At 43.5% G+C, this 24,344-nt stretch overlaps 1 protein-coding gene across 1 annotated transcript in view; it reads left to right on the top strand.

The window, feature by feature from the left end:
- The first annotated feature begins 2,462 nt into the window (after nt 1-2,462).
- Nucleotides 2,463-24,344, top strand: part of COQ8A (coenzyme Q8A) — an 81,244-nt gene continuing 59,362 nt past the window's right edge. Inside the window, exon 1 of the mRNA XM_084623362.1 lies at nt 2,463-2,626. The gene's annotated coding sequence lies outside the window, so the exon portion shown is untranslated. The remainder of the gene's footprint in view (nt 2,627-24,344) is intronic.

Here is a 24,344-nt window from a genome sequence, read left to right as displayed (position 1 = left end):
CTCTCCTGCTGGTAATAGCCCATCCAATTTTAGATACAGTCTGTACATAGGGTAGTCTATCCTCTATGGTGTAGTTCAAATCCAGCCCCCCCTGGCACTGGCTGAAACTTGTTACCCCATGCACACGATGAGTTAAATGTTTTATAGGTCTCTGTTCAGTTCCTAGTGGACAAAGCACACCAATATAACTGGCAGTCTGAGCATGGATTAACTGGATATACAAACTGATTTATTCTTAATAAACTCAGAGACAATATGCAACCCTTCTAAAATGCTTTACATGTTCCAAAGATTATCCAGTTAATCCTCATACCACCAGTGCCAAGTAGATTTATAAATATAATCCCTATTTTAAAGATAGGGAGACTGAGGCCAGGAGCCTCAAAGCTATTTAGGTACTCAGCTCCCATTGAGATCAATGGGAGCTAGGCACCAAACTACCTTTGAAGATCTGGGCTAGAGAAACTAACGCCAACATTTTCTAATATGGATGCCTAAAGTTAAATAGCTGCCTACATGTGGATGAAGTAATTTACAGAGGTGCTGAGCACTGCATCTCCCACTGATTTAAATTCAAGTACTGATATGTAAATTTAGGGGCTTATCTTTATGCAATTGCATTTGAAAATCTGGTCACATAAAGTTGCTGACAAATGTTGGATAAAAACCAGTTATTTTTAAAGTAACAGATTTTAAAATTTAAATATTTAAAATGATTTTTTAATTTAAATTAAAAACATCTTTTAAAAAATAAACCTATTTAAAGTGATTTAAATTAATTAAAATACTAAGCAATGTTTGCTGCCAACCAGACTATGAAGAAAGTATTTATTTATTTTTATTAACACCCCTCCCGCCCCCCAGCAACTTTGAAACACCAGTTACTGGAGCCAGTGCTTTGGAAATATTTTGTGTGTGTGCGTGATTCTATTTGCAATATATATCCACACACCTTGACAATGGTAATGATTTTATATTTTAAAAGTTGACTTTTAAAAAATTGCTATTTACAGTAATGCAGTCAATAGCAATCTTCCTGGTACAGATAGCACCACAAAATGATATTCCTCCTATAGCTTGGTGCTTGCTTGGACAATGGTTGGTATATTGCTCCTTTTACAGCTTCTCTGTTGAAATTCATCTGTTAGTTGGCATGTCTCATGTCTGCCGGTTTGTTTAATAAACTGTTAGCCTCCAGGCCCATGTCATGTATATAGCAGAAATGTTGCAATTCCATGCTCTTCCTTTCCTTTCTGACAGTTTTGCCAAAAGAATTACCTTAGTCTGTCCTAGATTAACAAAGTAACGCTCTCAAAACAAGACAGGCAGAGCAATTCATTTACATCCATGTCTCCCTGGCCGATAGTTACACTCCCCATCCATAGAGTAGGTGGACATCCCCACTTTATGCCCACTGTAGTGACATCCCTAACATTGCCATTTCTTCTCCAGTCCCAGTTACTCCTTGGTATATCTTGCCTCAATGTCATCCACATGCACTGACATCCCCCTATCACCGCCATTCTGGTGCTGATTTTTACCCCCCCTCCCCTATTCACTCCTCAGTCTTTTTCCCTTCTCCCAAGAGTAGACCAATTGTACATGCGAATCTCAGCTGTTTGTACCTCATGATATTACCACAGGCACTATATGAACGTGTAAGATGAACACAGGTATAAGCTAGGCCTGGTCTACACTGGGAAGATGTATAAGCATTATTCAGCAGGTGTGCAGCGAGCTCCATCCCTGCTTTCCCTAGTGACACCTGTCTTTTCACCACTTTGCTCTCTCACCCTCGCTGCACTGATCTAGAATAACAGAATTTCCCCCCGTTTCAATCCATCCATAGGCTCTGTCTACATTTCAGCATGTCCCAGGGACCGGCTGACCAGCACCCTGTCCTCTCGACCTGCTGCTCAGGGGGGTAAAAACACCAGCAGCGGGGCTAGACTAGAGCGCTTGCTACCAGCGGGGGGGTCGAGGAGGGAGCTGCCCGGGCGTTACTGCTGGTGGTGGGGGATCGCCTCGCCTACACACGTAGCCGGAAATGCAGAGCCCGGGGGGCGGAGCGGGAGAAGCACTGGCTCGCAGCAAAGTCCCCGGCTCCCCCTGTCCGGCCCCACAACTGTGGCAGGGGCGGGACGCGGTCAGAGAGCGAGCCCTGCACACGCGGCAGCAGCTCCCGGCCGTGCAGAGGGTTTGGGGAACGTGGGGGTGGGCTGCAGGCGCCAATAGTTCGCAGTTGCATGCGGTGACCGCCCCCGCCCACCCAGGCGGCAGCCCTGCAGCCTCCTGCCAGCAGCCAGGGCGGCCCGCAGCAGAGCGGGGATTCAGCCAGCACCGCCTCCCCATTGGCTGGGGCTGCCCCCGCCCTTTCCCCCTATTGGCGGAAACGTGGGGCGCACGGGCCCAGCACGCTCCGCTGGGAGTGGCTGGGGGCCGCCTCGCGCTCCCCCCCAAGCCGCTGCGCCGGGGAGGTGGTTGCAGCGGAGCCAATGGGCGCGCGGGGTGGGGGCGGGGCTGCGCCTGGCCTGGCGCCGCCAAGTTGGTAAACAAGCCCCGCGCCGCATGGGGCGGATGGGCAGGCGCGCGCGGCGGAGTCGGACGTGGCGTTGTGCGGGGGCAGGTAAACGGACGTCGCCCTGTCCCTCCGGGGCGGTTGTTTGGGGGATGTCTCCTCGCACGGGGCGAGCGGTTGGGGGAGGGGGGGGAGGAGTTGTGCCCCACCCCCCGCTCAGCTTCGGCATCCGCCTCTTCTGCCCCGCAGCCGCGGGGGGAGGGGTGCCCAGCCCTTCGCTGTGGGGGTGCCCGGGCCGTGCGGCTGTTACCCCCCTCGTCCCTCCTCCGGGCGGCCCTGCGGCCGCGGGCGCGCCCTTCACGCCGCTCTCCCGTTGCTGCGGCCGCTCCCCGCCCCGGGCCTCCTTGTTCCATCGGCTTTTTCATTTCGTGCCGCGGCTTCGCAGCGTCCTGGGCCCGCGGTGGCGGGTACGTGGCTGCGGGGCTTGGGGCGGCTCTGTGCCAAGTGCACCTGCGGGCTTTGCCAGGCAGGCGGGAGCCTCTGCGGGGAAATCTCGCGTGCGTGGCCGTGAGGGTAACGAGTTAAGCACTGGGCGGGTAAAGGCAGCAAAGCTCCATCAAGACCGAAAAGGTGGCCTCATCATGAGGCTGCAAACAGCAGACGCCAGGAAAAGGGGGGACGGGACGGGACGGGACCCAAAGCCAGTAATGTACATCCACAGCCGAGGGTCTTCAAATTATATCGAACGTAAGTGGGAACATGTTCTAGCGCCGCAAACAGTCATGGTGGGAAACCTTGAATTCCTCCACATTCACAGAGTACCCTTTCGCAGACACACGTGATTTTTTTTTCTCTTCCCTTTGCAGCGGCTCTGCTCCCTTTCCAGTCCTCCTCCTTTTCCTTTGTGCCTCCTGTACAATTCAGTTGGTGTGGGGTTTGTTTGACCTTTGAGTGTTCTGGGGGCCTGATCCTACACATCGCTGACCTCTGTTCCTGGTTCTGAGCACCCTCAGATCTCCTTGACTTCAACGCTCTTTGAGTACACACAAGATCTTGTTCTTAGTCTTGATGGCTGTCTGAACTGTATTTTAGTGTAGAAAGAAACTTTACCTTACTGGGGCCATAATAAAGTATGACTAGTGCCACCAGTGGTGTTCTGAAGCCTTTGTGTTGTAGCCACTTGGCCAATTTTGACTTGTTTCTGGGGTTATCCAGTGTGGTACCAGTGGCCCTGGGGCTGGTAGTCTGCAACTGTGATATGTCCGTTACAGATTTGTAATGGAAATAAGATATCTAAGGGTTAAACTTTTTTCTTCTATTGGGTGTGTATCCAAGTAGAAGCAAACAGATTCTGATATGGCTTTATGGAAATGAGACTTGGAAAAATAAAACAAACACCAATCAACATTAGTTCAGAGCTCTTCATTTTAGAAGAGTGATGATTAAAGAACTGGGTTAATGTGCAGCATTAGCAATATATATCATTTGCCTCTTTATTAGGTAGAGGCTGAGAAATTATAACCATAAACAGTATTTAAAGTTATCATTTTTGACTGATTGCTAGTGGTAAAAAGGACCACACTTGGATATTGGACCTTAATGCATAGTGTTGCTTAACGTGTAATACAATTCAGAATTTGCTTAATGTTGGGCTTTTTGTATGATGCATTCCTTATACACACACACACTGTTAGATCGGTTTGAGGTTAACCTTTGGGTTTGGGGCCCTATCTATGAGGTGCTGACTTCTGTTGCATGTGTTCAGCAGGGTTGGGGGGTGATCTTATTGTAAAGATCCTAGTGAAAAATGGCTTTTTTTTTCTATGTGGGAGATGGTTGTCCAATTAAAAGAAGCTTGTATATTCAGCCTAATTCCTCACATCATCTTTTTGGGGAAAGAGGAGTATCTGCTATCTCACTTCATATAGTATATGTTCTGGCACATTACCATTGTCACCACTATAGAAACTTGAACGTGCATCTCTTGCTGCATAAGTGTAACAGGGAGCCTTAGAAACCAGCCTATTTGAGGGTCATGATGTAACTTGATGAAGAAACTGATCCCTCCTTTGAATGATTCAGTGAAACAAGTTGCAAAGAGTTGTAAAAAAAAATTACTTTGTATTGGTGTCTGTTAGTTGGTTTAATGTGTCTTCAGACCAAAATGTGAATGAAAATGTAGGCCATTCAGTATTTATAAAACTTTCAAGAAAAATAATCCTATTTCATATACAAAGAATCTACATTTCTTTGGGATCTGTTATCTTGTGTAACAAAAATAAGCAGGAATTAATAGACCTACACTGATTTCTTCTGATAGCCTTTTCAAAGGCGTTTTGGATATAGATTGTTTGCACTGTTGTTGTATCCATGTTCGTCCAGAATATTAGAGACAAGATGGGTGAGGTAATATCTTTTTATTTGACCAACTTCTGTTGGTGAAAGAAACAAGCATTTGAGCTTGCACACACAGGTGGTGGTCAGGTCACTAATTTGGATGTAGACCAGGGGTGAGCAAACTTTTTGGCCTGAGGGCCACATCAGGGTTGCAAAACTGTATGGAGGGCCGGGTAGGGAAGTCTGTGCCTCCCCAAACAGCCTGGCCTCTGTCCCCTATCCGCCCCCTCCCACTTCCCACCTTCTCACTGCCCCCCTCAGAACTTCTGACCCATCCAACAACCCCTGCTCCTTGTCCCCTGACCACCCACCCCTGGGACCCCCCTCCACCCCCCTCCCCTGTCCCCTGACTGACCTGACCCCTATCCACACCCCTGAGAGGTCCCCCGGGACACTCATGCCTATCCAACCCCCCGCTCTTCACTGTCCCCTGACTTCCCCCTGGGATCCTCTGCCCCTTATCCAACCACCCCGCTCCTAGCCCCCTTACCATGCTGCTCAGAGCAGCAGGAGCTCGCAGCTGCCTGGCCGGAGCCAGCCATGTGCCCAGGGGCTGGGAGCTCAAGGGCTGGGCAGGACGGCCCGACCGTAGTTTGCCCACCTCTGATTTAGACTGATTTTGTTTGCTCAGGGTTTACTTGAACTATAAACATTCGGATAAATGGATTGAAGTGCTAGCTATATTCACAATAGTTATTGACAGTCTATTCTAAACTGCTGAAATCTATGCTGCTGAGGCTGTGTATACACTTAAAATGCCATGGTGACAGCTGCTGTTACACTGAAATGCAGACACTCACTACAGTGGTGGGAGGGGTTCTCCTGTCACTATTGTTAATCCACTTCCCTTAGGTGCCATGTCTAGCACTGTCTACACCAGCATTTAGGTTGGCTTAACTATGCCACTCTCGGGTATGGATTTTTTGCATCCTTGGGTGACATAGCTGGATCGACTTAAGTTTTCGGTGTAGCCTGTTGTAACAAATACAGTTGAGTTTTTTAAATGATTTTTACTTGATAGTCTCTGATTGTCCTTAAAATATGTGTTATACAGTACCTTAAGTCTTCTGCCTTTCAGTAGCAGCCTTATGGAAAGTGTTTTGTACTCTTGGGTTCTTTAACTTTGCTGGGATGCAGTTCTTCAGTATTTTACAGTGCCCAGCAGTGAGCATTGGATTAGGTTTTAAGTATTGAATCCAAGAACCCAAAATTATTACTTCGGTATGGCATGGTGCTTGAGTATCATTGACTGCAGGATAAAAGAATTATCAGGTAGACTAGAAACATCCTGAGATGGAAAAGTTGATGACAAAGTGGTATTTGTCTCAGTAGAAACAAAATTCAGTGGTGTTTCTTGATTTGTCCTTGATATAGCAGGTTCTTTGACTGCTGCTGTTTCTGAGAAGATTGATGGAACAGTTTAACTGAAACTGATATAGTTACCACTGTGTGATTTTTAATTACTATCAGAGCAAACAACTCAAATTTCTTTTATATGTCACAGATGCTGTTTCTTTTACACTTTGTGTTTACTAGCAGTGATTTTGTAACCTTGAAAGCTCAGATAAAACCTGATTGTAGTATTTCATAGTACATTGTCCTCAGATATGCAGGAGAAAAATGGGTGACCTTCAGGGCTATAGCACAAAGGGCAAGTGGCAAGCAGTTTCTGCTTTGTTAAAATAGTGTGATAAGGACTAGAAAAGGTCAAAAGAGAAGGAGAGTTCTTTGTTTACCCTTTGACCGCTAGTCACTTTGTTTTGTTACTACTAAGAAGAACTGTATGTATATACAATAAGACTTCCAGCTACTCTGTGCTATGCAATGCAGTAGGGAGTGTTTCATTTGCAGTATTTAAAAGCAGACTAAAAATAGCCAAGTTTGAATGTGTGCAAAATGAGGAGAATTTTTTGGGGGCTTGCAGTCCTTCAAAATAGCCCTCCAAAAGGCAGGTGGCAGTCTGTTATTTCTTATCTTTTATTGGACCAACTTCTGTTGGTGAGAGAGACAAGCCAACAGAAATTGGTCCAATAAAATATATTACCTCACCCACCTTGTCTCTTGAATATCCTGGGACTAAGGTGGCTAGAACAACACTGCATATTTCTTATTATGTCTATCAGATTGTGTGCTTTTTCTTCTTGGTGTTAACTCTTGTTGAGGATTTGTAGAAAGTGACTGAGGGAGAATAGTTGGATCACTGCATTGTAGTTTCCCCAGAATTACCTAGCTGGTAGTTCACACAAAATTTGTTAGTAGCTATTGGGTCAAGTTCATTGTGGGTGTCACTCTGACTTCAGTAAAGTGGCACCAAGGATGGCTGTGGTCCAGTGTGTCTTCATGACCTGTTGTGTTAGTGTAGAATTCTTCTGTCAACCTACCTGCTACCTCTCAGGGAGGTGGATTACCTATGCCAATGGAAGAACTCCTGTTGGCGTAGGCACTGTGGCAGCGCAGCTGTGCTTCTGTGGCATTTTAAGTGTAGATAAACCTCTACTTTGTAAATGATATGAAACTCTAGCAGATTGCATTTAGACAAATTGACTTTGTCTTGAGCCAAGTTAAGACGTGACATGGCATGCAGTTTTGCCCTCTCTGCCCATAACCATGTGTCACCCGCCCCCCCTTTTTTAATGCTTTTGTTTTTTAATTGAGGGATAATCAGTGAACAGATGCATGTTGGTCTGCGTGAGAAAGATATTTAAATTATTTATAGAGCACCTCAAATGTGCAAGGCACTTTACAGAACATAGAAAACAGATGCTCTGAAGAACTGTTGTGTTTTATGATTACAGAACTTCTTGTTTAGAAATGTTATAAACTTAAATTTTGGGTTTTTTTTAATTGTTTACCTAACCGAATCAGAGTTTATAAGTAACTACCACCTCTGAGAAAGTGTGGAGATCCAACAACTTAAGCTAGCCACCCTAGAATATAACCGTTGAAACATAAAAATAAAGGTCTGCACATCACCCTTAGAGCATACAGATTCAGTACATGCAGACACAATGTGTATAGTCTGCATGCACTTGAGACAGTCATAGGGCTGTTTTGTGGTGCTAAAGGATGATGCTGATGTACAGTCAACATAGAGTTCTTCCTGTGTTCATGTCTCTCCCTGCCCTTCCTTTGCCCCTGCTGTTACTCCATTTTCTATGCCCAATTTAGGGCTTAATTTATTCAGTCTCACTGCTGTATTTGGATCGCTTCAGCTGTGTCGTCATCTCCCATCTCTTACCTGGGTCTCCTACCTGTGGCTCTGGCATGCTCTAATAACCTCTCATCCAGTATTTGTAACTTCCATACAGCTTCTGTTGTCTTCATTGTGGCAAATCCCAGCACACTGTGACATAAGACAGGTTTCAGAGTAGCAGCCGTCTTAGTCTGTATCCACAAAAAGAAAAGGAGGACTTGTGGCACCTTAGAGACTAACAAATGTATTTGAGCATAAGCTTTCATGAGCTACAGTTCACTTCATTGGATGCATCTGATGAAGCGAGCTGTAGCTCACGAAAGCTTATACTCAAATTTGTTAGTCTCTAAGGTGCCACAAGTACTCCTTTTCTTTTTGTGACATGAGTACATGTACATAAGGATCAGGGCTGTGAGAAGGGTGGAAGAGAAACTGTGGTGAGAGAAAACTAAGAGCAAAATGAGAATTTCTTTTTTGTTTTTAAGGCACTCTCTGGAAATAGACTCTCCACAAGAGACAGTCATCTGAATTAATCATATGTTTTATGCATATGGGCAAAGCTTATATTGATTGCGGGTGCATAGAAGGGAGGAGGCACAATTATAAACTCAACCTTTTTGAATATTTTAGAATTCCAAGACAGGAGTTTTTCAGTCTTGGCAAATGAGCAGTGAGATTCTGTGCTATGTTTCTTGGAGGTGCAGCATACAACTTGCGGCTCAGAGGAAAGAGGCATTGGAACACAAATGTATCTTTTTGCCATTTTGGCAGCCTTTGTATTCTGGGCTGCTCCTGGGGCCAAAATAATTCCTGGTGTAAAGTAAACAGCCCTGGAATTATTCTAAATTAGAGCAGTCCATCCTAGGCTACCCATGAGCAGTGACACTGACCAGAAGTCCTGTAGCCCTACCTGCTGTAGACCTAACTGTTGCACTGGAGCTTGTGAAGAGGCCTGCAATGCCTGCCGTTGGGGAGTTCTCCCCTGGCCACTATAGCGGTTTTACAGCAATATGTAAACTATTTTGGTATTAATACATAGCACTGAAGCTCTCTGTCTTCCAAGTGTTTTGTGCACGCTAATGCTCAAGACACCCCTGTGATTATATTCGTATAAATGAACAGGGAAACTAAGACAGAGAGGTTAACTAACTTGTCCAAGGTAAATATCAGAGCTGGAATTGGCACACAGGAATTTCTGGTTCCAGTAGACCAGATTTCCCCCTCTAAAAAGATGAAATTTGAGTATTTAGTTGGGCATTAAAACTGTGACTTATTTGACATGCAGGACCCTTAAGGCTTCCTTTTGACATAGCCCTGTATCCTATGCTTATGGTAATAAAGAGAACTTGTAGCAAAAACAGAACTGTACATTTATTGTAGGAGCTAGGACTCCAGTTTGCTAACGGGCCTATAAATAGGCAGCAGATCTTGTATGAATTATAAGAGGCTAAATTTGAACTTAATCCTAGCTTATGGGGCAAGTCTGGTTAGATATATGTACCTCCTGGATCGATGGTGAGAGGCTGGGGTAGCTGACCTTCTGTTCAGAATCATGATAGGATTATCTTCACCACATGGGCAGAGAATGTGTGCACTCCTATGAGTCCCACGCAGTATGTGTATGTAGGGCAGATGACTATATAAATTAGTAACGTATGATAAGATGTGTGGCTCTATCTTGTATGTCTGAGGGGTGTAGGCACAAGATCAAAAACTAAGTATCTTCCTACATCTGGTAAATCTAGGTGCCTGGTGCAGCTGCACATGACGTATAACTGCTCTTCATAAGTTACAGAACTCCAACCTGCATAGTTACACCTGATACCTGGTAGTCAGAGCCTTCAACCAATCAGAGGCTTCCTTTTATAGTACCATTGGTGAAATGGCTAGCAAATTGACCTGTTCTGTGGTTAATTTTTTGCTCTGTGGGTGGGTTATTACTGTACATTCAGAGATGTATTATCATTAATCACTTCACAGAGGAAAAGCTCCTATTTTCTCAGCAATCTATAAATTGTCTCATGTTACAGGGTATTTATTTCTTGGGTCTGAAGGACTCCAGGCTTGCTTCTGAAGTGTGCGTATAATGTATTAGTTTATAATCCCCATCCAGTACTGGGTGCTTTGACAAAGTTAAAACTCCCACCAAAAGAGAGCTTCTTATAGTATAATACACAGCCCCCAAAACATGAATTACCAGCTAATTAAGGAAAAATCCCTTGGTTATAAGCTGTATCCCACAACTTGGGGTTTGAATGGCCCTTCTGAGCTCTTTGCTACATGTTTGGAGTTTAGTACTCTGTAGATATGCAAGTTTCTGTGTTTGCTGAAGATAGGGAACTGAACTTTGATAGACCCTAAGTAGTTGGTAAAGAGATTTTTGTGGCTGGATAGAACTAATTTGCAAGGGATTGTTAAGCAATTTTTATATGAGAGGTTTGTGCTCTTAGCTTTATTTGAAATGTAGCTCCTGGGCTCAGTAAGCAGATCTTTCTCTTGAAACTGTCTTTCATTTGAAACAAAAATTAATTGAGACATTATGGAACAATTTCAATCAGCAGTGGTTTATAAAAAATCATTATTTTTGGCTGTAAATTATGGTGTCTGAAGCCTTTGTTCTCTTAAATTCTAGGATGCATAACTGACAAATGCAGAATAAAATCTTCATTTTTGTATAACTTTGCCTTAAATGTTACTGAAGGGACATAACTTGAAATCTGGTCAGTGTCAGAAAATGTGATAGTTTCAGATGCTACTCCTGGGTCCCCCTTCAAATCTATGTGGTTTTGCAGTTGTACTTTCCAATTTTTTAACGTATTCCCTTCCCTGTAGCTGCATGAAAGAGCCACAAAAACAGGGGAAACTGATGAGACTGTCTTGCAAACACATGTGAGTAACTTTAATCATGTGAGTAGTCCCATTTAACTCATTGAGTAAAGTTACACATATGAGTTTGTAAAATTGAAGCCTTAGCTTCCTATACAGTGGAAAGTGAATCAGACTATATATATTTCAGCGAACTGAAGAAATAGGAAAAATATGCTGTTTTTTCCCCCTAATCTTTGGTGCTCTCTACAACAGTAATAGGTGCCTAGATACTACGGTGACAGCCATATAACTACCTAGATAGAAAGACTTTCAGACCAGAATGTTTTTTTTCTTTGTTTTTTTTTAAATTGGAAGTGCCTGTTTAAAGTGATAAACCTTTCCAGTGCCCACACACCACTTCAGTGTAGCTAGAAATTATAGTTACTGGGTAGGGGAATAGGCAGTTGATACACAATAGTGCTCCCTAAGACTTATAGGGACAGACTGATTGCTTGAGAAATTAAATTATTGGCCCCGCTATGCAATAGAGTGCTGTGACACACAGCCTTTGTCCTGTTCTCAGCAGAATTGCTATTTCGTTATTGGGTTAGGACTGCTTTCTTGGTGGTGGTGAAGTTCCTAAAATGTGTGGTGAAGTTCTGGCTGTTGAAACACGAAATGGTACAAATGGTTTTGTTGGTAAACATACAATTACAGTATATGAGGCCAGTTGGAAAGTGAGGTCCGTTCTCCTTAATGGAAGGAATCAAAGCTTGTGAGGCATGACTGGTCCAGATTTCAGGTGCAGGGCTCCTACCTTTTAGAAGGGAAGGGGAATAGATTGCTTGTGATAGCCTCCTATCTTCTTGCCTGGGGAAGCTGCTGCTGCTGCAGGGCCCAACTGATGTGTGAGATTCATACAACTTGTTTTATGGATTCCTGGAGAAACTGAGAATAGCTTCAAACTTTATCTTTGCAGAATAGTCTATTTTAAAATCTTGATTAGAACAATAGAAGCACAAAACTATTCATGTGTCTTCCCAGTGTGAAACTTTGAACTTGGGGAAACAAATGTTTGTGATGCATGGGCCAAATTCTGTGCTGACTTACACACCTACTGAAATCAAATGAGTTACACCAGATTTGTCCCAGTGGAACTGAGAGCAGAGTTTGGGCTGTAGAACTTGTATTAGCAGGGTACGTGCAGTGTGTCAGGAGGTACTGAGTGCAGTAAGTGGCCTATAATGAAGTGAATGCAGTCTCGCATTAGTATCTTAATTGATGCAAGTGAATTATTTCTAGATCCCTGACCAGGGTAGAAAGAGGTTTAATCTATTCCGGGCACTTCGACCATGACTCTGTTTTTGCATGACCCCAGACAATGTCTGACCTAATCCGAATGAAGTAAATAAAACTGTCAGTCTAGAACATTCATTTTGCACTGATGTATCTGTGCCTAAAATAAAGTAGACTGCACACTCACTCAGTGTCCAAAGCCAGCATCAGACTTTTTTTTTAACCCCTATATTGTGTTTCAAGCCATGTATGGGGAAAACTGCTTGTGCAGGCTTCCTAGCCAGCCTGTACTAGTCAAAATGAGCACTAATCTTGAAATTTTGTGGAAGGAGAATGAGTTCTAGCTGTATTTGATGTTGCTTCAGTTTTAAATGTCACTGGTAAATTTGTGCAAGGATGTTAAAAATGTTCTGTAGGTTAATTAAATTGTACGTCAGGGCCATCCTGCAAATATACCATGACTCCTAAAATAGAACTCGTTGGCTCTAAAACCAGTCAGTTCTTTAAACAAACCTTGTTGGGGGTTTTAGTCTATTATATAGAATCCTGTTCTTTTTATTGACTGATTTGATTCCTTTCTTGAAGAGGAAATGGCCATCCTCCCTTAAGTGTTACTGTTTCTTGTGTTCCTTGCTCAGTTGAGATTTGGATGAGTCTGGACACAAGAAAGCCAGTTAACGAGAACTAAGGAGGGCAGGGTGTTCTGCTATGTGGGGTGTAGGGGGGAGGGTGTAGGTGTGCAGAACTTGGCTGTAGGCTGTAAATGAAACTGCCACTAGTGTAATATGGAAGGGTGGACATGGAATCAGATATACAAGGAGAAGTAGAAATAATCTTAATGTAAAGCACTCTGTAAGAGCTTGGTATTATTTATTTCCAGATTGTAGCCGGCTACACTTAATTCATGGTCACACAAGGAGTTTATTGATTAAACTACTGCTTGTGCATTGTCTCAGTTAGCGTTTTTCTCCAAAATAACTACTGCTGCTACCACTAGTGGAGTTCCAATACTGGTTGCCATTGGGGAGACTATCATAGATTAAAGAAAAGGAGTACTTGTGGCACCTTAGAGACTAACCGATTTATTTGAGCAGAAGCTTTCGTGAGCTACAGCTCACTTCAGAAGTGAGCTGTAGCTCACGAAAGCTTCTGCTCAAATAAATCGGTTAGTCTCTAAGGTGCCACAAGTACTCCTTTTCTTTTTGTGAATACAGACTAACACGGCTGTTACTCTGAAACCTATCATAGATTAGTTTCCAGCATCCCTAGTCTCTTCTTGTTTGGATTAGATAACAGTGGCTGCAATGATGGTAAATTTGGAAAAAAACTGTAATGTAGACACAGGTCTGGTCTACATTTAAAAATTACGGTGACATAGTTACTGTGCTCAGGGGTGTGAAGAATCCACACCCCGAGCTCTATAGCTGTGCAGTCCTAATATCTGGTGTAGATGGAGCTAGGTTGACAGAATGCTACTATCACTTGGAGAGGTGGAGCTTCTACAGTGACAGAAAAATCTCTTCTGTTGCTGTAGTCTCTGTCTGCACTACAGGACTACAGTAGCTTAGTTCTGTGGCCATAGCTATACTACTTTAGTGCCTGTAATGTGGACATGATCCCAGTCTGTGAAGTCTTTCACAAGCATGGAATTGAATTCCCTGCCTTATTGCCCCCATCAAACAGATATTCTTTGTCATTTGACTTTTTTTAAGGGAGACAGTTACACATAAGCAATGATTTAGGAGGTAGTGTGCTCTAAATGTATAAGACAGTAGGTAACACTTGAGTAGTCAGGTGGGAGGCTTCTTTACTAGTCACTTCTGAGCCTACAGGTTTGACAAGCACACAGTTTACATCACATTTTTACTGGGTTTAAAAATTAATTTTGGGTGCATTGCTCTTCATACTGTCAAAGTCAGATTCAGGACTCACATAATTTGTTAGACCACTCTGTTTATTAGCAAAGCGCTTTGCTAATGCACCCAGATGTGAGCCCCTCTCTGAGGCTCAAGATATAACTTATTTATACAGCTAAGCCAAAGCCAATTTAACATAAGAGACAAAAGAAAGCAGAAACTGACAAATATGCATACATATCTTATTTGCATACTAATGTTTACCAGTCTCCTAGCTCAGTAGGAGCTCTAAGTTAATTAGTTTGAGGACCTATTGTCTCACACTCAATGTTTCTCTTCATGACAACTATATTTCAACAAACCCTTCAAATAGCGTTTCTTATATTGAAATTATAATTCATTAAATTCATTCTACTTTCACAATCCCTCCTTTTGGTCAAGCTACGCAGTGACCAACAATGACTGGGTTCCACATATCAATCATTCTTTATCTCTTTGTTCATAAGTGATATTTAAAATCATCAAATTAGCACTCTGGTTTGGGGCAGCTATCTGTGTAGCATGCCTGACACAATTTTGGATACAACAGAAAAGTAACTGAAAACATACAAAAATTATTAGGATTCCAAACAGGAGAGTTAGGGCTCCCTGAAACAACCAGTTTCCTATGCCAGAGAAATTGAAAAGGTTACTTAGCCACTTCCATAAAGAACTTTGTGGGGAAGATATGCGATTTGTTCTAAGTGGCTAGGACGATCTGTTACCTCATTGGTGTTGTCTGGTATATACACACAGCAGTCTTCTCCAATGAGAGCACAAGTCCCTCCTTTTGCCGCCAGCACTATGTCCAATGCCTGATGGTTTTGGAGGGCCATCTGTCGGATTGCCCCTGTTTCTTTGGCCAGGGCTCTTAAACTTTCTCTGGTTTCATTTGCCATTATTTCAACTACTGCTTGTAACCTTAGGAGCCTTTTTGCACGATGTATTACTCCCCCAGTGGTATTAAGGAACCGCCAATGGCCTCTTCCCAGGTTAAGGGGCTTATGTTATTTACATACCATTGGGCATCTAAGTCCCTTCTTTTTCGCCTGAAATTGCAGAGGTGTTCTCGAGGGAAGGTTCCTAGCACTCGGAATTGTGGGAAGAGTCACGCGGGATAACAGATTCCTGACCAATTAGCTGGTAGTGCGGTATAAGCTCTGGTCCCACACACCCAGTGAAGGCCTATTAAGGCCGGGAAGGGTTGGTTGCACCCATTTGTCATATAGGTGTTTGCAAAGGAGGAGTAGTATCCCCCAAAGGGTACAGGGTAATTCTCCTTACGAGGAGTGGTGTTATTTGCATGACATTGAAAGTTTGTATTGTTTTCACTAAGGTTACTGTAGGGGGAACATGAGATTGATTTCTCTGTTTGATCCCAGGTTGAGAAAAAATTCATATCTCCATACCCGGCCCGCCGCTTTTTAGTTTTGTTTGAATAATCCCATACACCATTGGCCACAATATGCTGAAGGCAATGGCTTTTCCCCAGATCCAGCCCTGTCCCATTACACACCCAACACCAACGACCTTTTCCCTCCACCACACTTATCCATTTAGATGCATTTATTCCCACTGCTTCCCAAGTGTCATTGTTCCGTATTTTGTTAAACGGACGAGGCCCTCCAGTGAGGTCTGGGGACTTAAGTGGGATAGTCAGGACAGGAACACCAGTTTGAGAGTGGGCTGGGATGTGGCTACAGACCCAGCAATTAGAAATATTAAGGGTCTGAGCTATCCACACCTGCTGCTGGATATAAGAATTGTCATCGTGGTCTCCCCAGACCGTAAGATACCAGCAGCCGAGGAACAGGCAGAGGCACATGTTGGAGGCAAGGCTCTTCTGGTTTTGACAACCTCAACTGAGGGAACCGCAGTCACGGTTTTACACCCACCAGGCAGTAGGCGCTAGACTCGCTACTGCTTTTTTTTTTTTTTTTTTGTTCGTAGTCTGCTTCTGGCAACCCTTACGAGAGCGTAGATTGTAAGGTATTGCAGACTGTTCCTCTACGTCGTCTTCTGGAGTCAAAATTGACTCTGTGTTGTCCTGAGGTGGTGACTGGTTCTCTGGGGATGGTGCCGCCTTACACTGTGAAGCATGTATCCACGCTGCAATGCCAGATAGTTTAACAACCATCTGTGTAGTAAGCAGTACCTGATGAGGACCCTTCCACCAGGGCTCCAAGGCGTGCTTTCGATGATGGCGCTGTACGTAGACCCAATCACCTGGCTCGAGGTTGTGGCAAGCATCGGAGGTGGGTTCCGTGGGCCAGGCGACTCGAACCTGTGAATGGAAGTGACTTACAGCTTGCATTAGTCCCTTGCAATAGTGAAGGAGCGCGCTGTGAGTCAAGTTCAAATCTGGAACAGGAGTAATGATAGTCATAGCTCGCATAGGACGTCCCATAACAATTTCAAAGGGACTTAATTTATGCCTTTGGGATGGAGTGGATCTCATGTCCATAAGGGCTACTGGCCAGCTTAATCCTGTAGAGTCACAAATTTTAGCAAGCTTATTCTTAAGTACACCATTTCGTCTTTCAACTGCACCTGCACTCTGTGGGTGGTAGGGACAGTGCAACAGGTGTTTGATATGCAATATACGGTCCAGCTTCAATCCAACCGGAGAATAAACATACCATAACCAATATAAATTCATATTGTTGACACTTAAGCATTTGTGCAAGAACGGTGCTTGAGGCAGGCCCCGGAACCCCTGGGCCACTTTTACCGGTTTACCAATATTATGGCTTTGGCAAATGGTACAGGCTGAACAGTGGCAGGCTGCAAAAGAGCTAAAATGGGGGGACCCACCATCTTGTCTTTGTTACAGCAGAGACCATCCCCTCCTTTCCGACATGCGAAACACCGTGTAGCAGGGTGGCCAGAGATGGGTAGAGTGAAAAGGGGGCTACAAAGGTGCCATTAGACGAGCACCAAAAGGAATCAGGATGTAGAGAGCAACCCTGGGCAACCCAGGATTCTCTCTCGGTTTCTGGGGCAGAGTCTTAGAGCAGGGTGAGGTCAGTGAGGGACCAGGAGGGTAAGAGGAGAGCGGAGAACAAGGGAATCAGACATTTCGACTAGGCGTGGTGCAGCAGCCACAGCACGCAGGCAGGGGGGTAAGCCTTGGGCAACAGGGTCTAAAGTGGCAGAGAAATAAACCACTGGGTGGTTCTTTTCTCCGTGCATCTGAGTGAGAACTCCAAGTGCACACCCAGATTGTTCGTGGCAGAAAGGGGTAAAAGGCTTAGAATAGTCAGGCAGCCCTAAGGCAGGGGCAGAAGCCAAACCCTGTTTGAGGGAAACAAAGGCAGAATTGGCCTCAGGGGACCACAGCATGGGGTCAGGCACAGAGAATCGAGTGAGTTCCTGGAGAGATTTTGCAAGGGAGGCATATTGGGGAATCCATTGTCGGCAAAATCCAGCCATGCCGAAAAACTTCCGGGGGAAAGCTAAGGATAGCTTGGACGTGGGTGGGAGAAAGTGCACGGGAATCCTGGGAGAGGAGAAAGCCAAGGTATGTGACAGAAACTTGACAGAGTTGTAGTTTCGAGCGAGAAGCTTTGTGACCCTTATTTGCTAGGGCAGTAAGGAGCACTAAAGAGTCAATTTCAGAGGCAGACAATGAAGGGGAACAGAGGAGTAGATCATCTACATATTGGACTAGTATGGACCTGGATGGGAAAACAAGGTCTCGGGCTAATGCTTGGGAAAAATATGACGGGCTTTCCGTATACCCGTGGGGCAGTGTGGTCCATGTGTACTGTTGCCCCTTGTAAGAAAAGGCAAACAGGAACTGGGAGTCAGGGTGAACCGGGACAGAAAAGAAAGCAGAGCACAAATCAACAACAGTAAAATGAGTTGCATCTGGTGGGATAGAAGCCAGAATCTTTGAGAGAGGCAAGTTTTGATTCTGTCCACCTATGATTTGCCTCTTCCCACCACTGCATGAAACAATCAACCTCTCCTTTTGCCAATTTAGTTTTAGGTTGGCCGAGTTTGTCTTTTAAGATGTCTACTCGGTCTTTGTCCCAAGATCCTAACAGTGGCCACTGAATTTTGGGATTCTCCTGCGTTAGCCTTTTGCATTCCCATACACATCTTCTCCCCCCAGGTCAGCCTTTTGAAGCCATCCCCCACCCATGTCATGAGGTTTTCTGTTCATTAAAACGCAACAATGCTAGCAACAAGACAAACACCACAAAACATAGATCCATGGTATTCTGAGTTATTCTTCCGCTGGCGCCAGCTTGCTTGTAGAGTCTAAAAACAAAAGAAACAATTTCCATCCCCCTGGTGGGGACAGATTATTGCTTAATGATATCACTTTCTTTTACAAATTTCCTTGCTAATTGCAGGAAAAACAGAAGAATTACCTCCAGGCTGTACTTATTTTGTTCTGTAGTCAGGCTGTTCTGTAGTCAGGCTAGTGAATTACCCCACTCACTGGTCATTTATGAAATTCATGAGGTAGTGTACCTCAGTTTCCCCTCTTGTGCAACAGACCATGTTTGCAATAGTTTCTCTGCTGTACCAAGCTTTAAGTTTATTCTCAGGTAATAGCTGAGACACAGCTTCAGATTTTAGCACTATACGCACACACAATTCTCTTTTGCCTAACATCCCTTGCACTGTGATTACTCTTTTACACAACTGTACCCCGATTATACTTCCATCTTGTACATCTAGACACAACCAGGAGCAGCCAAGTTAAGTTCCAGTAGAAACCCCTTACATCCTTTAGTGATTTTGATTACATTACCCAATAGTCAAACAATTTTGATCAGATTCTCTCTCTCTGCTGCCTGCAGCAGTCCCTTATAGACCATTTCTGTGGGAAAAGGGCCCATTTTCCCTCAGAATAGCGGTAAAGGCTTCTGGGGACAGAAGCATAGTGGTGGTAGTAGCCACTCTACCTGACCCCCTTAGCCTAGACCATTTTTCCAGAAATTTACAGGAGTCCGGACTCTTCCTAAAATACATAAACTGAGCCGGCGTTCCTTTAGGGAACTGTCCCGACGTAGACGTCTGGTTACCCATACTTTACACACCAATCACACAAGAAGGAAATTCGGGTTCGTCAGAGTGATGCCCGGTGCAACACACAAAAGGAGCCCACAGGCTACTGCCTCAATCACCCTTGCTTTCACACCAAGGGTTTTACCCAAGGTGTGGCTGCGATTGTGCAGATTTCACTCACTCAGAACCCTTTGGTCAGCCGATCCCCGGATGGAGATGACGCCCAGACTCAAACACACCACAGGGAGGACGGATAGACACAGAGACAAGACAGTCCTCAGTCCAGGAATCTGGTCAGGTAATTATTTCTGTGTTTTGTCTGATGTCAGATCCCGGGATCCCTACCAGAACAGACTGAGAACCAACAGGTTTGATGGCATAGACTTCACTGTGGTCATGCACCCTTCCGTTCTGGCGGGAGGACCGCTCGGGCCAAATGCCCAGGTGCCGGCTTGCCACGGCCGTCCTAAGAACAGTCAGGAGTCACACAGCCCCAGAGAAGATGGTTGCCATCTCAGTGGAACCTCCATATTGTCAAAGTCAGATTCAGGACTCACATAATTTGTCAGACCACTCTGTTTATTAGCAAAGCACTTTGCTAATGCACCCAGATGTGAGCCCCTCTCTGAGGCTCAAGATAACTTATTTATACAGCTAAGCCAAAGCCAGTTTAACATAAGAGACAAAAGAAAGCAGAAACTGACAAATATACATACATATCTTGTTTGCATACTAATGTTTACCAATCTCCTAGCTCAGTAGGAGCTCTAAGTTAATTAGTTTGAGGACCCATTGTCTCACACTCCTTAATGTTTCTCTTCATGACAACTATATCTCAACAAACCCTTCAAGTAACATTTCTTTAATGAATTATAATTTCAATATAATTCATTCTACTTTCACAATACAAAAGTGGAATATCTTTCGTCTGGTCATGGATAAACCTGGAATTATGAAGTAAAATTAATGGCACCAAAGTGTCTGCCCAGCCCAGGAAAGGCATTCTTGTGCACCAAGATGCAGCATTTCAGAAAGCAGAACACTTCTTAAATATCTCCATCCAAGGGCATATAGACTTCTGATCCTATTGAAGTGTGTGTGTATATATACTGGGGGCTGTATTACAGCACTCTGCTGATTCAAAATACTGTTACCTTAAAATAATGAAAACCATGGAAGGAGGAATTTTACTGTCTGAATTTGACTGTGTGGGTATCTGGTAGAACCACATAGGGGTCAGAAGTTGACCAATTGATTCTTTTTTTTTTAAACTGTAGAGGTGGCTGGTATAAATGCAAGAATCTAAGTTGTATCTGATAATGACTCTTGTTCAGTGGTTATACAGCTGGACTTTGATCCCATGCCTCACCATACACTCAGAGTGCCTTGTTATAACTGCACACTTCTTGTGTGGTACTTGCAACATTATAATGATGGTTTAAAGCAACAACTCCTCTGAAGAAAAAGTTAAAATACATTTTGGCTCCCTGCATGTTCTTAATAGCATGCCATGTTCTGCTTTATTCCTTGATTTAGCTTGCAAGGTTTCAGCTGGGTTTGAAATTCAGTGAAGAGGCAGGAGAGCAGATTACTCACTGGTGTGGTATGTAGCTTAAAAACAAAAAACCCTACCATGTTCACCTTGTTATGTCCTAGAGTGACTTGATTCCAGCCTCATCAACAGCATTCCCCCATATTAAGAGCTGTGGGACTTTTTCCAGGTATGCACTGAGCTATAAAAGGTTAACTAACCCAAACACTGTGGCTCTGACTATACTAGGAAAATAACCCATGGTTGATGTCTGTCAGCCAGCCACAGACCCTATTCTAGCCAGGCTAACAAACCATCTGCCTGCTAGCATAAAAATGGGACTTGTTTGTCAATACCTTGGATGCAAAGTGTACTAGTCTCTGCCTGCCTGTCCTGACAATGGTATAGGCAGGGTACAATGTGGTTAAAATCGTTTCTGAAAATTTGAGGCAGAAGCCACTCCTTAAGAAAGTTGTATGTTGAGAGTTTGCTAGCAGTCTTTTTAGTAGTGTAGGTGGAGTCCTAGTGGAACAGAGTCCTTGTAGAACAAAGCCTGCTTGCTGCAGTGGGTGTTCACAAAAGTTTGGCTCCTCTGCTCAATAACTGCCAAACCCTCTTCAACTCAGTGTGGCAGCTTGATGTGCTTCCTCTCCTCCCCCCTCCCCCCCCATTTTCAGTTTAACAACTTCGGTCTGTTCTCTTTCTGGGTCCCTCACTTGCTCTCATTAAAATAAATCATCTTTGTGTTTCTTTTCTTCCTAATTACCTGTTCCTTTTTTTATGATTGTTCTCTTCCATGTTTTCCTCTCCTTGCCCTGATAGTCTCATTGACTTCTGCTTTCCACATCCCTTCCAGACAATGAGTTTTATGTGCTCTCCTGAGCATTGAGCTTGAGTTTTTTTAAGAGGGGAAAAACCTGTCCTCCTGGGGAACATAATTCTGATGAAAAAAAATGTTAATGTTCTTTGCTTATAACTTCTGCCTGATAGTGGTAGGTGCTTCATTTCGTACCTTATCTAAGCTTTAAAGGGTCATTCATTGCTACAGAGCTGTTTTCCTTTGCCCCGCTGCACTTACTTTGATACTGACCAACATGTGGCAAGCAAGGGATGGGGAATTTAATGGGAGGAAGTTTACAGTAACAGTTGTATCAAAATGCATGATGGTGTTGTCTGTTTGAGACCCACTTCTGTCAGCCTTCATTCTTTGGTGGCCTCCTTAGTACTGATGTTAACAAAAGCATACCAGGAATACTCTGTATTCCCTGTATACAGTTAAGCAAGCAAACTTATTTCCAATTTAGCCATGTGTGAAAAGCCCTTTTCCTTCATATGCTCTACTTCTTGATGTTTGTAATTGGATTTAATATAGGAGATTTGGAGCCCTCTTTCAAATCTTGCTTCATAGCGGACTCTGGGACTATTTAGTGTGGTGGCTTCTGATCTGATACCCTAAAAACATTGCACAGGAAAATGTAACAATGATTATTTTAAACACTTTTGTTTGTTGTTTTTTGTTTTTGTTCCTCCCCACCGCTTTACAAAGGTGAGCTCACCATGTCTGTTTAGCTGAATGAAGGAGTACCAGATTTTATGCCTTGCTTCCAGTAAATTGTCCTTTTGCAGCTCAGGACAGGGGCAATCACTGAGGCCTTTGAATTTTCAAATGGCAGACAGTGCACATAGGGGTGGAAAGGTTAAATTTATTGTAGGCATAAGTGGATGTAATCCCACAGAAATCAGTTGTGGTTTGTCAGCAGCAAATTTGGCCCAGTATCTGTTTTCCAGCTAAAACTAAGAAAGGGGAACTGGTCATATTTGCTCATTGATATATTTAGCTGTGGAGGATGAGAGTACATTGAGCAATATGATTTCCATTTGTGACTTTAACTTCTCTATTAATTTGAAAATTAATAAGTCTTCCAAAATAAAGGGTCTTATCAGCCACATCGTTTTATGGTATTGTAACAGAACCATTTCATGCACTCTTCTTCCTCTCAAATATGAGATTAAACCCTAACTGTTTCATAATGGTGAATTTGTATACTTAGCATTATTGTCCAAATTGAAATACTATAGTGGCTACTTCCCCCCCTAAGTCTGATTTGCAGGGATAATGCTGCAGATACTTTAAGTTAAGACCTAGCAAAAACTTCCGGTGGTTAAGGATGAAAAAACCCTTCTGTTGGTAAACCTCTTTCCTTACCTAACAAGACAGTTTTTAAGTTTAAAAATACATAAAGCTTTGTTGCATTAATATTAAGAGGCTGACTTTAAACTCTTCAAAGCAGAGAGATTCAGAAGTCAAGGTTTTATTTGGTCTCTTTTTTTAACCATTCTGAAGCCTATAGACACATCATACAAAGTGACCCCTCCAAAAAATGGCATGCATAGCCTTAATTCTAATTCTCAGATATTGGTTTAATTGTGATACAAGTACAGAGTCAGCACCTATGCTTCTGGCTGTGTGACTTATGCTGTAGTTAGAGCATGGCCCACATAATTTATAATATTTCTTTATTACTTTGGACTAGAGATAGCTACCCTTTGTCTTGGGCATTGATTATTCTGCTGTGTTAAACAAATACTCCTGTAACTTGAGTTACAGGAACAGTTAGGTTTCCCTGGAATTCAGCTCTCTTAGTGTAACGAATCACATGCCACTTCTATGTGATTGATAAATGGAGCTTGCTTACAAGAAAGTTCTTTGCATTTGCTCAGAAAATATCTGGATTCAGTCATTCATGTCTTGCAATAGGGCGTAATACCATATGTACTGTTGTCTGAGTTTATAGCACTTGAATGTATTAGCCGTTTATAATCATTGTTCATATATATGTGTTGACAGAACACACTCTAAAAATGAAAATGTGCCTTTGCAGTTATCAAGGAAACAGTTTAAATACACAGTGACTCTCGCAGTGCCCAGTGGAGTCTACAGCCAGAAGTGTTAAGGACATTGTCTGGAGGCCAATATAGAGAATTCTCCTCCAACTGGGGATCGAGCCTTAGAAGGCATCCTGTGCCCAAGTGAATGTTCTCTATCAGAGTGGGTCTGTGAGCCAGCACTGGATAGGAGACATTTCAGAGTCCTGAAAACTTGAGGAGGACCATGTGTACAGGGAAGTTGCTGGAGACGAAAGTGCAATAAACTAAAAACGCTGTTTTGCCTGTAGCTGCGAACCTGCTCAGCACAACACACAGAGAGTAGTGAGTGTCCTGTTTACGTTGCACTCATGGCTCTTCCAATATGAGGAACAATTATGCTCAGAAGAAATCACTTTTGGTTTATTTATTTGTATTACTGTAGTGCCTAGGAGCCCTAGTCATAGGGCAGGACCCTGTTGTGATAGGTGCTATAGGAAAGAGTTGCACTAATTGGGTTTATTATTCTAAACTAACACATCTCTAGCAGTCACCCAGCAAATCACTTTAATATGCTGAAATTACACTATCTGTTTGTTACAAACATAAGGCAGTCTGCCTTTCAAATGGACACATGGTCCAGCATTCATTTGCTAATACTCTAGGAGGATTTTGAAATCAATGTCTTTTACATTCAGAATGCCCTAAGATGTATATCACAATTAGCTGAGCCTGAAAAATCCACTAGCTCAGGGTGATCCATCCCATAAAAACACCCATACTGAGTCTGACCAAAGGTCCATCTAGCCCAGTATCCTG

The sequence above is a fragment of the Lepidochelys olivacea genome (assembly GCF_965140295.1).
Source record: "Lepidochelys olivacea isolate rLepOli2 genome assembly, chromosome: 3".
NCBI classification, from domain to species: Eukaryota; Metazoa; Chordata; order Testudines; family Cheloniidae; genus Lepidochelys; species Lepidochelys olivacea.
This window is presented reverse-complemented; position numbering and strand designations above follow the sequence as displayed.